Here is a 17,204-nt window from a genome sequence, read left to right as displayed (position 1 = left end):
CATATATATGGAATTTAGAAAGATGGTAACGATAACCCTATATGCAAAACAGAAAAAGAGACACAGAAATACAGAACAGACTTTTGAACTCTGTGGGAGAAGGTGAGGGTGGGATGTTTCAAAAGAACAGCATGTATACTATCTATGGTGAAACAGATCACCAGCCCAGGTGGGATGCATGAGACAAGTGCTCCGGCCTGGTGCACTGGGAAGACCCAGATGAATCGGGTGGAGAGGGAGATGGGAGGGGGGATCGGGATGGGGAATAAGTGTAAATCTATGGCTGATTCATATCAATGTATGACAAAACCCACTGAAATGTTGTGAAGTAATTAGCCTACAACTAATAAAAAAAAAACAAAAACTGAAGTTCCTAAAATATCCTCTCTTAAAAACCAGTTTAGCTGAGGCAAGAAAGCACATTGGGTTAAAATAAAATGAAATTTTGTAAGTAACATGGAGTCGTCAGGCCAACAGAGCAGATCTGATTTCTGGATTAATAAACTACAAAGAAATAATTTTAGGATTCAAACAACATATATTAAAATGTGTTAGTGCACAGTGCTTCTATAAATGGTGAAAGTACAATTGCCTGACTTCTGTTGTAAATGAACTATACCCAGTAATTGATAAAATGCCTTCAACTGTGTTAGTAGGAAATCCGCGATGCTGAGGTAGATAGAATCACAGAACCATCTTCTGCTCCTTTGAGAGCTCTTCCTTAATGGGAGATGACCCAGTACAGTGACACCTTCTGAAAGGGAAGTGATATCCCTTCCTTGAAAGACAGGTTCCAGGTTGAAGGTGCTTAAGAAAACGCAGGGATCACACTACTCTGTTTCACCACCTGCCTCCCACACCATAATCAGTATACCCACATCTATCAGATGTCAAGAATTTATTTCCATTCTATCTGTCCATTCCCACCCTGCCTTGGACCCACACTCTCCCATTAAGGAAGGGCGTGTACACAGGCATAGCTGGAGAATAGAGTACAGGGCCTGGCTCCATGGGAAAGTCAGGCTGCTTTATCCACAGCAGTCCTTGGGAATATTTCCCTGTGACCTTAACCACAGTTTATACTTGTTTATAAAAGAATAAAAAGAACAGAGTAAGAGAGAGAGACAAGTGAAGACTAAACTCTTTTACTTTTTTTCTTTCTTAGTTGGCAAGCATTCTCAAAAGCCTTTTTTTTTTTAAATTCCTGCTGATCTGACTGCAAGTGTGTTTCTTTGATCAGATGTTTATATTGTCCTTATTTTAATTTCTTACTTTATTTTATGCCTGAGTTGAGGGCTACAAGGAACACTCAAACAGATAGGGGCTAGAAGGAAGTTAGAACCTGGAGGAAGTTCAGTTTCAGACCAGAGTTCATGGTAGAGTGACTGTATAACTTGCCATCTGATCAGGAAAATTTTGAAAATTGCAGTGGACACTATTAATAAAAAAGATAACAGGTGTGAAATAGTACTGGCTTGGGCCATCCGTGGTGTGTGATCATTTGAATAAAGGGATGGGTAGGAAGCTACTGTTCATTCAGCCCAAACTCTTCCCTCTCTATAAGGTTTCTGTAAAATAACAAGGGGAGTTTGGAAAAAAAATAGACAAAATCAACAGAACCAAAACTTCTTTGAAAATAATAAAATTGACAAACGCTTAGCTAGTCTGACCAAGAAAAAGGCAACTCAGGTTACTAAAATATGAAATGAAAGGAAGGAAATTAATACTGACCTTGTAGCATGATATACAAAAATTAACATAAAATGGATCAAGACCTAGACAAAAGGGCTGAAACAAAGAAACTCTTAGAAGAAGACATAGGAACAAGTTTTTGTAATCTTATATTAGACAGTGATTTCTTAGATATGACACAAAAAGCACAAGCAACCAAATTAATTAATTAATAGGAGTTCATCAAAATTAAGACAGTGAAAAGATAACCCACAGAACAGGTGAAAATATTTTCAAATTGTGTATCTGGTAAGGGACTTTTTTTTTTAATTGGAGGCTATTTACTTTACAATATTATGGTGTTTTTTGCCATACATGACATGAATCAGCCATGGATTTACATGTGTTCCCCATTCTGACCCTCCCTCCCACCTCCCTCCCCATCCCATCCCTGAGGGTCATCCCAGTGCACCAGCCCTGAGCACCCTGTCTCATGCATCAAACCTGGACTGGCGATCTATTTCACATATGATAATATACATGTTTCAGTGCTATTCTCTCAAATCATCCCACCCTCACCTACTCCCACAGAGTCCAACAGTCTGTTCTTTACATCTGTGTCTCTTTCGCTGTCTCGCATATAGGGTCATCGTTACCATCTTTCTAAATTCCATATATATGCGTTAATATACTGTATTGGTGTTTTCTTTCTTACTTTGCTCTGTATAATAGGCTCCAGTTTCATCCACCTCATTAGAACTGATTCAAATGCATTCTTTTTAATAGCTGAGTGATATTCCATTGTGTATATGTACCACAGTTTTCTTATCCATTCATCTGCTGATGGACATCTAGGTTGCTTCCATGTCCTGGCTATTGTAAACAGTGCTGCGATGAACATTGGGGTACACATGTGTCTTTCAGTTCTGGTTTTCTTGGTGTGTATGCCCAGCAGTGGGATTGCTGGGTCATGTGGCAGTTCTATTTCCAGTTTTTTAAGGCATCTCCACCCTGTTCTCCATAGTGGCTGTACTAGTTTGCATTCCCACAATAGTGTAAGAGGGTTCCTTTTTGGTAAGAGACTTTTATCTAGACTTTATTAAAAAAAAAAAGCCTTCCATGTTAATAATAAAAAGGCAGCCAATTTAAAAATGGACAAAGTATTGGAGTAGTCATTTCTCCAAAGAAAATTTACAAACAGTGAGTCATGAAAAAACTATCAAGTATCATTAGCCATCAGTGAAATGCACATCAACCCCACCATGAGGTACCCCTTCACACTCAGTAGGATGGCTACATTGATAAAGATAATAACAAGTATTGTTGAAGATGTGGAGAAACTGGAACCTTCATATGTTTGGTGGGACTATATTAATAAAATGTTGAAGCTGTTTTGGAAGATTGGCAATTCTTCAAAAGATTAAACATACAGTTACTGTATGTATAACCCAGCAATTCCACTCCTAGTTATATAACCAAGAGAAATGAAAACATATGTCAACACAAAAACTTGATTATTATATTAAGCTGATATAGCTTAATTCATACTACCTAGAAAGTAGAAGCAACCCATGTCCATCAACTAATGAATGAAGAAGTAAAAGGTACTGATTCTGTGCAGTGAACTATTACTTAGCCGTGTAAAGGAATGCAGTACTGACACATACCACATCAGGGTTGAAACCTTGTAAACATGGTGCAAAGTGAAAGAAGCCAGTCACGAAAGACCACACACATATTGCAGGATTCCATTTATATGTAGTGTTTAGAACAGGACAGTCTGTAGAGACAGAAAACAGATTAGCAGTTCCCAGGCGCTGGTGGGGGAGAAATGAGGTTATGAAGAAAAGTGACCGCTAATGGGTACGGGGTTTCTTTTGAGAGTGACAAAAATGTCAAAAAACGAATTGTAGTGTTTCACAGCTACACATATATCAAAAAACATAGTGTACTTTACATAGATTCATTATGTAGAATGTGAACTGTTATCACAGTAAAGCATATATTTAAAAATTACATCAAGGGGTAGTTGACCTGTAGCAGATTGGAGCTTTGTGGTCCTCAGATCACATGTACATTCATGACACCACCATCCTGGGCAGCTTTGCTGTTATCTGTTTTACATATTGTGCATCCATCCTCCCCTACCTGCCTTTCACTGCCCCATTGCCCTGTAAGATTTTCTTTGGACTATGCCTAAAAGTAGCTTGAAGAGCTCTGGAAACAATGAGCTCCAGAACCTTTTCCAGCTCTAAGAAGCCATTATTCCAATGCACCAAACTGAGAATTTGAATTTGGCCTAGGTTACCCCATTTTAGCTCCATGTCAACAAATGGAAAGTTGTGAACAAAGACAGTTTTCCCCCACATAGCTGCACACAGGTGTGACTTAGTGGAAACTGTGGAACTCAGCCAGGTCTTCAGTTCCCTAGTGTAGTGCTCTATCTCTGAGCTCTGCTTCCTGTTCTTGAATACAGTGATTTGCTAAAATAGAGGCACCTGGTCCCAGCACCTTGCAAGATGGATTTTTTTTTCTTTCAACCTTTCAGAATATATTTATATATTGATGAAGGCTTTCTCTGGGAAGCCATCTGTCTGAAATCTACAGCAATAAAAAAAACTTCTCTAGACCTTATATATTCACAGTGGTATCTGTTGCTTCACTCCTCTAAAGCTTTCTCCTCCTCCTTCCTTATTTTTTCATTCATTCATTTATTTATTTACAAAGCATGTATTTATGAAGCATCTGCTCTGGACCCAGCAATAGGTACTCAGCACTGAATAAAATGAACTCATCCCTACCATTATAGATCTTGCCATCGACTAGAGAGAAATATATTTGCAACATAAAAAGTTTTAAAATTTCATTATTGGAAGGTCTGTGAAAGAAAGGAAGGAAGTTCTGGGATCGAGACTATGTAGGTTATCATTTTAAAAGGAGCTCTGGAATCATATTGCCAATATTCGTGTTCAAATACCAGCTTCACCATTTACTAGCTATGTGATTTTGAGCAAGTTAAGTTGCCTGGGCCTTAGTGTCTTTATCTTAAAAAAGAGATAATAATAGTACCTAGAGTTCTGAGGACTAAGTGAGTTGATATAGAATAGTGCCTAATATATACTAAGTGCACATAGGAACGTGCCTGACACATTCTAAGCATCTGTTAAGTGTTATCTGTGTTTTGGTAGTGTTGCCTTACACAACATTCGGTCATCAACTAGTTAGGTTATCACCACTGCTATATTAACTACCTTCATCGCTGTCATCTACATATACTTATCTCATCATATATACATGCTCTGTGCACAGAATTTACAAAAATGGAATGTGGTGTTCTTCTGAAATCAAGAATCCTACAATCTAGTTAAGAGAGCGTAAGAATTAAGAGAAAATAGTAACAGAAAATAGCAAATGCTAAGTACCAGATAAAAGATCAAGTATATCCTGTAGGACTGAAGGAGAGAGAACAGTCATTAGGGGTTCATAAAGGAAAGGGCTTCGTGAAGGAAATTGACCCTTAAGAAAAAGGGGATTCCAGGCTGGCATGAGTGAAGATGTGGAGGCAAGAAGGTGAATGTGAAGTTCCAGAATGGAGAATTTGCATAGAGGAGTAATAAGGGGTGGCTTAAGAGAAGAGGCCTCAGAATATTGGTTAAATTATTCAGTAGGCAGTGGTTGCCATGACCACATTTTGAGCTAGAGTGTTCAAATAAAACTTCTCTCCTTTGTTTCCTGAGACCCACTTCATGTGTTACTTTCTTTCACATCCATATCATCATCATCTAGTCAGTTGCTTTCTGATTGGTGGTGCTACCTACAATCTCTCTGCCCTCCAATCTGCTACTCCCACTGCACATTTCAGTGACATTAATTTTTCTCAAGCTTCCTTTTGTTACTTATTTGCTTAGAATGTTTTTAGTTTCCCATTTGTCTATAGCAGTTTCTCAACTGTTAGTGTGCATAAAATTACTGGGATTTTATCACAAGTGCAATTCACCTATCACCTTCAGGTAGGATACTTCTGGAATGGGGCCTGAGAATCTGTTCAAACCCTAGGGGATTCCGATTCAGATGATCAAGTGGCTCTGCTTTGAGGAAGACTGGTGTAAAACTAGGAGTCCAGGTTTGTTAACCTGCCACCTAGAATCTTGTTTTATCCAGCCTCATTTTTCTCTGTTCTCATTAGGACATCTTTAGTTTCAGCAGAAGGAGACATTTCCTTTTCTCTACACTTATCCATAACCTATTTTTGTCTTCTCTGTCTTTTTTTGTTTATGTGGTTTCCTTAGCCTCAGTATCCTTACTGCCATTTCAACAAGTCCAAATTGTGGCTTCTTTCCATCTTGGTTCAGATGTGTCCTAAAAACATCTTTAAGTATCTTTAACCTAGAAGGCAGAGTTCAAGTTTAACTGATTTTATATCTACTCCCCCATGCAGGGGCCTAAACAAGCACTTCTCAAACGATTCAGTTCATTTATTCCTTCCTTAATTTGTTCATGAAATATTTATTGAATGCTTACTATGTATTAAGTGCTAGTGATAAAGTAGAAAAATAAACACCCTGTAAGTCTCTGTTTTCATGGACCTTTCCTTCTAGTGGGTCAAATGTTTTTAAGTAAATATTGAAGGTATTTTGAGAAGAGTTGTCTATCAGTGCTATATGGAAAATTTTAGGAAAGAGACCAGTGAAAGAAACTAATTAAGGAACTCTGGTAATTGGCCAGTGGAGAGTGGGAAGGGTCAGTGAGAACAGAGGATACAAAGGAGATAGCAAGGTTAATTAATGAAATGAAGGAATGACTTGGTGGGGGCCAGGAAGGCATATTTAATATTTATTTGAGCCTTTTGAGAAAGAACAAATAAGTAAAAAGTTAAGATGTAGAGGTAGTATTTAGGGATGGGGTATTTTTAAATGTTATGGTGATCTTTTAGATGTGTGATGTTAATAATGGGACATCCGATTAGAAATGCTCAGTAGCAACTACAAATATGGGGATCTTCAAAGAGCCCAATCCTTTCTCCTTTTTCCCTTCTTCAGCTCAACTCTTGAATGTTTTCTTCAATCCTAGCTGTTCCAAAATCCATCCAAGCGATAGTCTGTGTCTCATTCATTTGATTTTCTAAAGATGTGACATGGTTCCATGTGTTGGCCACATTTCCCTGTTCTCCAAGTGTCTGTCTAGAATGATGCCTCAGCCCAACTCCAAAAGTCCATCTCTAATCGTGCCCTTTCTTGAAATGGTTCTTAACTGATGGGGGACTTAGCTTGCTGGAGGAACTTCAAAGACATAGTAGTTGAAGCAGAGAGTCTTTTAAAATTGGGTAACTACTTTACAGAATTTAGCTTTTTTCTGTCAAACCTCAACAAAAATCCTTCAATAAAAAATAAATTGAAAAAAAAAATTGGGTATGGTGGTGTATCATCATCTCCCTATGTGACAGTAACGGCAGTCATTTATGGTTTTTGGGAAAACAGGCTAAGTTTGGATAGGCAGATTTTTAATCATTGGCATAACAAGTAAACTGATTGGGAAGCTGCCTGCATAGCCTGAAAAATCATCTTTCTGAATTCTTGTAGTTGACTGGCCAAAAAACAAATCATTTTAGACTCCTGCCTTTCTCTCATAATACACAACATCCTGTCCATCAGCAAACATGGGTTGTAAGTGTGTGTGGTATCATATAAATTTTTACTACCTGACTTCCCACTAGAATGTAAACTCTATGAAGGTAAGGACTTCATTTCTGCTATATCCCCAGCCAGTGCCCAGAACATAGTAGATATTTGGTAAGAATTTAAGTGAATCAATAATGTGAAATAAAATTATTATTCCACGTTTTGCTTGGTAATTTTAACATTGGCTCTGTGTTGAAGAAACACAAGAAATATTTTATCCCAATGAAATTTTTATAGCTAAAGTCCAAACATTAACGATACTTGACTGAATAATGTTAACCTTTAAAATACAGTTGACCCTTGAACAGTACAAGGGTTAATCTGTGTATTACTTACGGTGGACCCTCTGTATCCAAGCTTCCTCTGTATCCATGGGTTCAACAAACTACAGACCATGTAGTACTGTAGTATTTACCATTGAAAAATATTTGCATATAAGAAGACCCGTATAGTTTAAACTCATTGAAGAGTTAAACATAATATTTTTAATAGAAATTTTATTCCTTAGCTAGTTTAGAGAGATGTAAGTTTTTTCCAGAGTTGGTTACTACTTGAATGTTTGTAGAGATGATTCCTGATATTTGGGAGGGAGTAATGTAACATTTTCTAACCTTTATTTAAGCAGTCCCACATGACTGGGAATCTCATTAAGGTTGAATTACTTTCATTAACGTATAGGAAGTTTTTCTTTTAGAACTGCAAGAATTACAAGTAAAGTATCAGCATTTGAAAATTAGCCAGTGTTGTAGGCCTAGCTGACCAGAGCTGAAGTTAGGAATATTTACCTGATTTAGAGAATACTTCACATTTCTAAGGTTTGAAGTGAGAAGTTGATATGATTAAAGCAGTTTGTGTGGAAGGTCCTTTTGGCCTAGTGATGATTTTTATGGAGTAGCAGAGAAGAACAAAGTTGTTCTAATGGAAAAGAAGAAATGGCTGCAGGGCATAAACAAATGTTTCTGTCTAACATCTTGACTGTTGCATCTCGCATCTGTTGCATCATTAAGCTATTGATAACATATGACACAGAAAATCAATATGTAGCTTTAGTTCAATTTAGATTTAATCTGCCATCGTGAAGTTTAAGGGTAGCCAATAAAAATTGGTAAATGACCCTGTATTCTATAATGTCTTGATGTGCTTCAATAAAATCAGATACAGTGTAGAGAATACTAATATTCAGGTTTACTTTGACGAAAATCTGCAGTTACCTAAACCAGGTTTGTTCAGATCTAGTAAATAAAATATATAATAATAAAAATCAGCTTAATATTTTTGTTAAATAACTATATTCTGTTTGGCAATGAAAATCAGCTACTGGTTATTAAAGTCAATTATGGATGTACTTAAACCATTTCCATTATTTTTCTACTGGTACTGAATGTTAGAGGGAACTGTTAACGCATGCTTTTGCTTCGTTTCCATAATCTCTGCATAGTTTCTTTAAAAGGGCATATGTGATTTGAGGGATAAAATAGTCAAGGATTCGTATAGCTTTTTATCGATGGAAATTTCTCCAAGGTCAACTCTAGTTTCCTTATCAGAAAAATCAGGTTCATAATTGCAAGGCAAAAGCCTACTCAAATAGTTAATAAGCATATTCTCCTTCTGCATTGCTGCAGAAACAAAATGCAAGCTTCTCTGTGACTGAATCTTACAGAGAAAGCCTAGGCTGGGTAAACTTGCATCTGCTTCAGGGTCAGGGCTGATTCAATCTTACTGCAAGTTTATGAGAGTGGCTGATGTGATACAGTTGTTTCTAGTAAAATTGGACTAGCTCTAAGGAACCAATCTAAGTCAGTCTCTAAGTAAAATTCTATGAGAAACAGACTCCAACTCAGACACAATTGTAAACCCTGATATAATGAGGACTTGCAGCTGATTTAATCCTATTGAAAATCTTTAAGCAGCCATGGGACAAAATGGTTTCCACATTGACATCTGTGGAATGAACCTTGGATTTCATTGGTATGAAGAGTTGTTACTGTGTACACGTAGTAGCCACTTTTTAAGAGTTAACATCATGGCCATTTCAAAGCAGGTTGTTGTTTCTGATGTAGAGGCACCTACTTAGATTAAGATCCAGGTTCCCAGAATGTGTCAGGTTTTATTGTTAAAAAACAAAACTAAATTCACTATAAAAAGCAGACAAATCAAACTAAGGAGTTAGAATAAATCAATTAGATCTAGTTTTCTTGAACAAAAATGACCAACCCATTCCAATTATATATGTGGGAGATGTAGAGAAAGAGAGGGAGAGAGAATCAGAACTGTTTCTGAGTTAAGAAGTCATATGTGAAGTCTTGCCTGGAACTGATTTTTTCTTTTCATGAATTTAAAAGCCCCTGAAAATAAGCATATGCTGTGAAATCATATATGTTTGAATGGGCAGACAGGCACAAAAGGCTTCAGGGTCAGCTGTGTTGATGAAATCTCAGTAAGTAAGATTTGAACTTGCGTGGATAGGTTGGTGTGTAAATTTTTTTTTTTTTTTGGTCGTTTGGCTTATTGTATTGAAATGGACACTGATAATGATCTAGGTATTCTAGTCAGCTTAGCACAATAATTGGTCCCTTTTCATAATTTACAACCTAAATTAAGACAATAGACCAAACACAATTACAGTAAAACACAACCTTGCCTGAACTATCTCCATGCTTCTTTTCTTGCAGTTAGCAGTGGTTTGAAATGTGAATATTTGAAATGATACTTAGCAGGCAGTAGTGGCCTCATACTGTTACTTCAAAGAGCCGGAAAAGTAACTCCATGAAAGGGAGAACTTGAAACTACAGTACTCTTTACCATTTTATCTGTTAAGCAGTGATGGGTGTCATTAGTTCTGCTCTTTTGCATAATTACTGCAGTATTGTGAAAAGTTTTTGTCATCCAACTGGGAACAATTATATCCTATGGGCTCTTGTATAACATTTGGCTTAGAGAAATAAAATATAAAAAACACCCTTGTTTCTAGCACTCTGTAGTACCCAAGTGCATAGGGTTTGTTCAAGTTTTATAAGTAAAAAGTAACATGGATTGGTAACATTGAAGGAGGCATTTCATATCAATTTATTCTTTATAATGTTTTTTAATTTAATGGGCTTAGATAAATTTTATCTGGTCCATCACTGAGTTGCGATGGTATTTTGTCTGTAAAATGATAAAAGTTCGTGAAGTGCAGTGTTGATATCGCTGAAAATGTAAGACTTAAAAATATACTTTTATTGTTCACTTGACTAAATTAATCAAGTTGAAATGAAGTATCTCTGGCACAACGATTTTGCTGTTTGTCTAAAGCTCTGTGTTAAAGGCATACAACAGCCTTTCCCAGCAGAACCATTCTATCCTATCCTTGAAACCTTCTTGATACAACTAGAAGGGTATATTTGCAAATATTTAGACAACGAGGCACATAATTCTGTTAAGTTTCTTAAAGTTCTCCTTTGTAATTCCAGTATGTGAAACCATTAAAATACTGTAACCAAGTTTTGTAGGGTTTTTTTTTTTTTTCTGTATCATAGGCAGCACGTTTACTTCTTTGAAAATGTGACTACATTTTTTGCAAGGGCAACAAAAATATAATAAATGTCACAGTGATATGAAGAAGTAACTGTCACTTGGTTTTGTGGTTTCACACTTGACTCTATCATAATTTATAAGATGTGAAAAGTGAGCTCATGACTGGCAAAAGATATTTGATCAAGCTTAAAGTGTAACTGCTGCTGATATATAACCATAATTTTGATGAGAAGGTGGAAAATATGTGGATATGTTTGTTTTTGGTGTATAAAGATTCCTTAAAAAGACAAGTTAAAAGAAATAGTGTGAGTTAAAATATAGGAATAGGTGCTGAATTATCCTTTCTTGGCAGCCATAGAAACAGAAATTATATTTGTTTTAGTCTTTGTTAATTCTCAAAGTTGATTTCCACATATTTTTGTTTAAATTTTTAAATATCCACTTATGTGCAGCATTCTTATTAATATGGCTACTTCCAAATATGCCTGTGAAAATGTTCATATGGCCAAACAAGAAGTTTCGGTCCATCAAGCTTATCTTTCTTCACTCCAGAGTTCTACTGCAGAACATCTAATTAATATCATTTGAAATTATTTTAATGCATTTTTTGGTATTGTTGCCTACTCAAGTGTGATTTTAGCCACTACTCCTGAGATACTGTGGCTCTTACCAGACTCCAGGGTAAGCGAGTAAACTTACCTATCTCACTCCATCAAACGGAGGAATTAGCTTCAGTTCCGCTCGCTACTAGTCAGCTTTCAGCACCTTTTCCATGGTGGCTAATAACTGTACCACGTATAGCTGTGAAAGGATGGGGAGATGCGCTGAAATGATCTAATAAGTAAACTCTCAACTTGACATGTTTCCCTAGCTATTGAAAACCTTCTCATATTGAAACCCATTGATAGTGAAACGAGAATTCCTCTGATTTAAGTACCATCTGGTTGTGCTCAAGGCTTTAAAGTTGTTATCTCTGCATAAAATTTCAGAGTCCTATATTTTTTTCTTCACCAAACTATCCATTTTTAAGCCACAAATATTTTTCCAGCTCTTTCAGATTTTATCTGAAAGTATATTTTAACAGTATTTAAATAGTTCTTAAACAATAACAATTTATCTTGATAGATGGCATGCTGTGTTTTTTCATTTTATTTTAATTAGCCATTGTGGAACCAAATTCCCTTTTGTTTTAGTCTTTTGAATATTGTTTAATTATAGTTATCATGCCAGATATCTTAAAGGTTATTTTACCAATAGAGTTTCATTTAACATAACCCATATGGAATCAATAGCCCAGTTTCCTAAAGTGAATGCTTGGAAAATCTTACATTCATATGTTAAGAGTACACATCCTTTCCTCATTAGTTGGAAAGTACAGGGATTTTGGCACAGGTTCTGTGTGGAAGCATTGTGCAGCTTTTATATGGATTTTGTTTTTAGCCTTTGATGACACTGTTTAGAATAGGAAGTATCTAATAAGTAAAGCATTTTGTCTCAAGTGCTGCCAGTGTGTTTAATATATGCCTGGAGGTCTGAAACATTATCTTCTTCTCTGCAGTAATATGCATTTAATTCTCTGAAAGCAGAAGGTCGAACTTTTAAAAGGGACGCAAAGTACATTTTCAAACAAAATAATTCAAAACATATGGAAGAGGGGACCAGAGTAATGTACAGTTGGTTTTTATGGTTTAATCATGATCATGTTAATGCACACCAGTAGCTAATTAAAGAAAACTTTTATTGTTCATTTTAAATGAGTTAGGTAAAGAGTGGGAGAGCTGATGTAATAGCACTGCCCAGAGATACATGTTTTATGCTGCACTCACTAACAGCAAGCAGATATTGCTATTTTTGACAACTTAAATTATTACTCCCCTTGGACAATAATAAAGGAAAAGTTATTTTCAGAGTTATTACATTGTGAAGTTTTCTTTCTCCACAAAGGAATAGTAAATTGATGCCCAAGTTTTGAGCTGAGCGCACATAATTAATTATAAAACTTCCTTGATAGGCCAGATGGTCTTCAATATAATAGATAAATCTGCAGTGGACTGGTGACAAACCTATGGATTTTTAAATATGTCTCAAAATCATCAGCTTATTTATTTCAGCTCTACATAATAGTGCAGAAACTTAGACAAATGAAAGAAATCTTGGCTTTTAACCCATTTTTAAGAATTTAGTCTTCTAATACTGGGAAAGTTGTGCTTTTTTTTCCTTCCAGTGAGAGTCAGAGTCTTTCATCTCTGGGTCATTGGTTCAAATTCCATTCTACTCAGTAGTGACTAGAATTAGTTACCATCTGACTTCTGTTCAGTAACCCCTGTGACCTGAGCTGATAGCTGCCATCCTGCCCCTGCTGGTTATTTATATTGCCAGATTATGCCAGTTGACATTCGCTAGAGTCTTAACGTGGCAGTCTCAACAGGTAATAGGGCTGGACACTACATTTATTTACCTTTACCTGTAAGTGGCTTGTTTTATCATGTTAACATTGATAGGGAACACTTTAAAGAAAGAGAAGCTAGATTTTTAAATGCAAATCTGTACATCAGGAGAAGAAAATACAAGGCTCTGTGCATAGAAGGTATAGACTCATGTAGTTGATTCTGATTGCCTTTCCTGATTGAGAGAATAAAAACAGTTGAGTGCTTGATTTGAGTTTCTTTATGCAACTTAGAGGATTTTTTAAAATTATGCTGTGCACAGATATATTTAGTTTGCACAGTAAATCCTAGATTACGTATGTAAATGATTTTATTATCGTTTCACATATTATTTGAGAACTCCTAGCTCATACTAGATTTGGAGGTATATTTGAAATTTTTGTAATAGGTAATTAAAACCTTTACAATTTAATTATCCCTTTGATAATTGTTGTATTTTTATTTTACTGAATTTTAAAATTAAATATGTTCATTAATTTGTTTGGTCAGCACACACTTCTTGAACTTTAACGTTGTTTAAAGCAATGTGGTGTGTGCTACAAATACTAATGGTGTTCTCTTCTCATTGCCTACTAGCTGTCTGACCTTGGACCAATTGATTAATCTCTTTCAGCCTCAGTTTCCTCAGCTGTAAAATGGTGGTAACAGTACCCCCTTAAAGGGTTGTAACAGTAAAGAAAATGTATGTAATATGCTGCCAGTGTTTGGTGTGGCATGGCGTGTGCATGCTCAGTCATGTCTGACTCTTTAAGACCCCATGGACTGTAGTCTACCAGGCTCCTCTGTCCATGGAATTTTCCAGGCAAGAAATACTGGAGCAGGTTGCCATGTCCTCCTCCAGGGGATCTTCCCAACCGGGGGATCTAACTTGTGTCTGCCTGCATCTCTTACATTGCAGGCAGATTCTTTGCCCACTGAGCCACCTGGGAAGCCCTAGGAAACATACTCAGTGGTGTCTGATTTCTTATCTTCCATTGCTCCCAATCTCTGAGACAAACCAGTGTTTGAAAAGTGCTATGAAAACGTTAGCTATGAAAGCATAGAAGCTGAAAATGCAAGCACCATCTAGAAAGGTTGAGAAAGTCTTCATAAGGAAGGTGGCTTCTTTTTTTTAACTTACCCTTTATTGAGTGCCTACTACATGTGGTCAGTACATTAGTTCATGTAATCCTGCAGCAACTTTGTCGGTTGGGTGTTAGTGTCCCCAGTGTGATGACGAGCATCTGGCAGAGACAGAGGACTGCTTGAAGTGTGACCAGCGCACAGCATGGAGGATGCCAATAAGGAAAGTTCAGGAATGTATCTGGACAGACTTTAAAGAGTACAGTGTACACATATATTTACATATTAACAATTAAATATTTCTTGTCTGCAGAGCAATTTTTTTCATTTAATATTGTATCAGAAACTGACATCTCATCGCACTTCTATGGATCCTCTCTTCAGTGTGCTAGTCACTGATGAGACCGTCCTCGGTGATAGAAACAAAACAATATGGCATCAGTCCTTCACTGGTAAAGAAGACCAAAACATAACCGCTGCTCGTTGGTGGGTTATTTACTATATGCCAGGCACTGCACTGACCTCTTCAGGCACATTAACTCATTGAATCCTCATGCAAACCCCTTGAGGTTGGGTTTATTATTCCCATTTTACAGATGAGATTATGTAGCCTTAGAGAGGATTGTAATTTATCAAGTAGCACACAATCAGAAAGTGCTGCACTTAACCCTGCTTCTGTCTGACTCCAAGACCTTTAGATTGTTTTAATACTATCTGAATCTGCCACCACAGAATATTCTAGACTATTCTAGTAGAAATATTTCTACTAGAATATATTCTAGACTATTCTAAGATAAAATAATAGATCTAGTAGAAAATAATAAATCCTAAAGTGAAGGAATGGGAAGCTGCTTGTGCTGCAGTCCATGGAGTTGCAGAGAGTCAGACACAACTGAGCGACTGAACAGCAACAAAAATAGAAGTATGAGTTAAGTACTAGGAACACCAAGAAGGAAAAGAGTTGAAAGCGCAAATCCCAGACAGGTGTCATTGTTCTGAGTCTTCATGGAGAGCTAGGTGTTGGCATGCTACAGCAGTTTCAGAAGGGGCTCCAGGCAGAGAAGCAACATGGCATACGGAGAAGGATTTAAAAGAATGAGGTATCTTCAGAGAAAAGGGATTAGCTATTTTTGTTTCAAATACTATATTTTTTTTATAACATTGTGCCCTCCTCCACAAAATTAAAATAAATTAACAAAAAATTACTTGAAAGTTTTTAATGACAGTTACATCATTGTCTTGAATTAACTGTCCTTTAACATTTTCATAAGCAACTTATAATGTGGAAAAATGATACTATATTGACCAAATTAAGGGAGAGCCTAAAAAATGAAGCTCATTGCCTAGTACTGTGGGGAATATTTTTTCACTGCTGATGGGAATACAGATTAGTGCACCCTCTTTGGAAAGGTGCTGGCAACATTTAATAAGCTTAAACTTTTTCATACCATTTACCTAGTAATTCTTCTAGGATCCTGTCTTAAGAAAATCTTATTTAGATGTTTGTCATAGATGTTTGTTGGCAAAAATTGAATACCTAATTGTCCAGCTATATGGGAATAGTTGAACAATTGCTCCTAAGACTGAATGAAATATTATGCAGCTTTTTAAAAATGACATTTATGTAGAGTATATTAATATGTTAAAAAACTGCATTACCAATTTATCTCTCCAGTATTATTATAACCCTAAAGGGTAGGGTTGAGGAGAACCTATGCACAAGTAGGGACAAAAGACAAAAGGAAATACACTAAAAGATTACTATTGGTCGTGTTTGGTAGTAAGAAGGGGCTTCCCTTGTGGCTCAGCTGGTAAAGAATCCGCCTGCAATGCAAGAGACCTGGGTTAGATCCCTGGGGAAGGGAGAGGCTGCCCACTCCAGTAAAACAGACTTCCCTGGCGGCTCAAACAGTAGAGCATCTGGGAGTAAGAAGGGAGTTGGGAGGATTTTCTTTTTCCCTCAGATTTTCCATGAGTTCTTCAGTCAGTAGTGAAAGTCACGCAGTGGTGTCCAGCTCTTTGCAACCCCATGGACTATACAGTCCATGGAATTCTCCAGGCCAGCATACTGGAATGGGAAGCCTTTCCTTTCTCCAGGGGATCTTCCCAACCCAGGGATCAAACCCAGGTCTCCTGCATTGCAGGTGGATTCTTTACCAGCTGAGCCACAAGGGAAGTCTGAGTTCTTTAATGAGTTCTTTAATGAATCTGAATTACTTCAGTGAAGAAGCGAGTGAGTATCTAGGTCTCAATAGTATGTTAGAAACGAATTAATGGTTGGGAGACTAAGAAAAGGGAACCACAGAGTCAAACTGGAGGTCTTGCAGTTGTGCTGACAAAACAGTCATGCTGCTGCTTCCACCACACTGTTCTTTGTTCTCTACGCAGACGGTTGTTGGTGGGAGTATTTGAGAAAGTATGGATACATTTAGTGCACAAAGGGACAATCCACCTTCAAGGGTTTTAATTACTTACATTTTGCTTGATCACTTACATTTATCCTTGTTTTAAGTCTTATTGTAGTAAAGGAAAATAAACATCATTTTGAATGGCACACATTTATTTTAGTTTACTTTTCTTTGTCATTCATAATTGAGGACTACTAACTTTTCCCTCTCCTACTATCCAAAATCCTGTAAATCAGTTTTTTTTTCCCCCAAGAAAATAGCTTTTATTTTTTTATTTTTTTTTTCAGGATTTTTTCCCCCAGCATTTTATTATTTTTTTTCATTTATCTTTTATTAGTTGGAGACTTATTACTTTACAATATTGTAGTGGGTTTTGTCATACATTGACCTGAATCAGCCATGGTTTTACATGTATTCCCCAT

General features: G+C 36.7%; 1 protein-coding gene across 9 annotated transcripts in view; it reads left to right on the top strand.

Annotated features, from left to right (window-relative positions):
- The window catches only part of VPS13B (vacuolar protein sorting 13 homolog B), a 775,932-nt gene that overhangs the window by 527,688 nt on the left and 231,040 nt on the right, over positions 1-17,204 (top strand). The window lies entirely within an intron of this gene.

Source organism: Cervus elaphus, chromosome 21 (genome assembly GCF_910594005.1).
Source record: "Cervus elaphus chromosome 21, mCerEla1.1, whole genome shotgun sequence".
NCBI classification, from domain to species: domain Eukaryota; kingdom Metazoa; phylum Chordata; class Mammalia; order Artiodactyla; family Cervidae; genus Cervus; species Cervus elaphus.
This window is presented reverse-complemented; position numbering and strand designations above follow the sequence as displayed.